The 649-nt window shown below is 49.9% G+C and overlaps 1 non-coding gene across 1 annotated transcript; it reads left to right on the top strand.

Annotated features, from left to right (window-relative positions):
• The first annotated feature begins 183 nt into the window (after positions 1-183).
• Positions 184-265, top strand: TRNAF-GAA (transfer RNA phenylalanine (anticodon GAA)). The gene has a single exon. It is a non-coding gene; the product is annotated as a tRNA-Phe (tRNA).
• The last annotated feature ends 384 nt before the right edge of the window (positions 266-649 follow it).

Genomic DNA, 649 nt, shown 5'->3' with positions numbered 1-649 from the left:
CCACAAACACATTCTCATCATGCTCCAGCTGGAAGGGAAATGGGCAGGAACTCTTGCTGTTCACCATGGACACACTTACACTGACGCGCAGCCGTGAGTGTGCGGGGGGAGCTGGTCTGAGCCATTTGAAGTGACAATTCAGTGAGAACAGAATCACTGTGTAGGGCAGCAGCTGTACATCAAGTAGTTGTGGCCAAGTGGTTAAGGTGATAGACTGAAAATCCGTTGGGGTTTCCCCGCGCAGGTTCCAATCCTGCTAACTATGGATGCACTAGTGTGTTGTCACTCCTGAGCATCCATGCAGCCAGATCTGGTCTCACTCTGAGGCTGGCTACAGTTAAAATACTGTGGAGTTGACATTTGCTGCAATGAGGGGAGGGGTTTTCCGTCCCTCTAATAGCTATGTTGCCTGAGCAATTTTCACTTAGCACTATGTAACCATGGCTTAGGTCAGCTTAATTATACTGGCTCTGGGGCTTTTCACACCCTTCCAGCAATCAATGATTCCAGTTTCCTTCCTCAGTATCCCCCTTCCCAGCTCTGACACGACAGAGCCTTGCCTGTGTCCCTGTTCCTATTCCCCCCCTTAGCAAAACATAATTCCAATTCTCCTACCCTCATTCCCATTCCCCCCTGACTGACTGCAGAG

This window comes from Chelonoidis abingdonii, unplaced genomic scaffold (assembly GCF_003597395.2).
Source record: "Chelonoidis abingdonii isolate Lonesome George unplaced genomic scaffold, CheloAbing_2.0 scaffold3508, whole genome shotgun sequence".
In the NCBI taxonomy this organism is placed as follows: domain Eukaryota; kingdom Metazoa; phylum Chordata; order Testudines; family Testudinidae; genus Chelonoidis; species Chelonoidis abingdonii.
The sequence above is the reverse complement of the archived record's forward strand: the minus strand, read 5'-3'. Positions and strand labels throughout refer to the sequence as shown.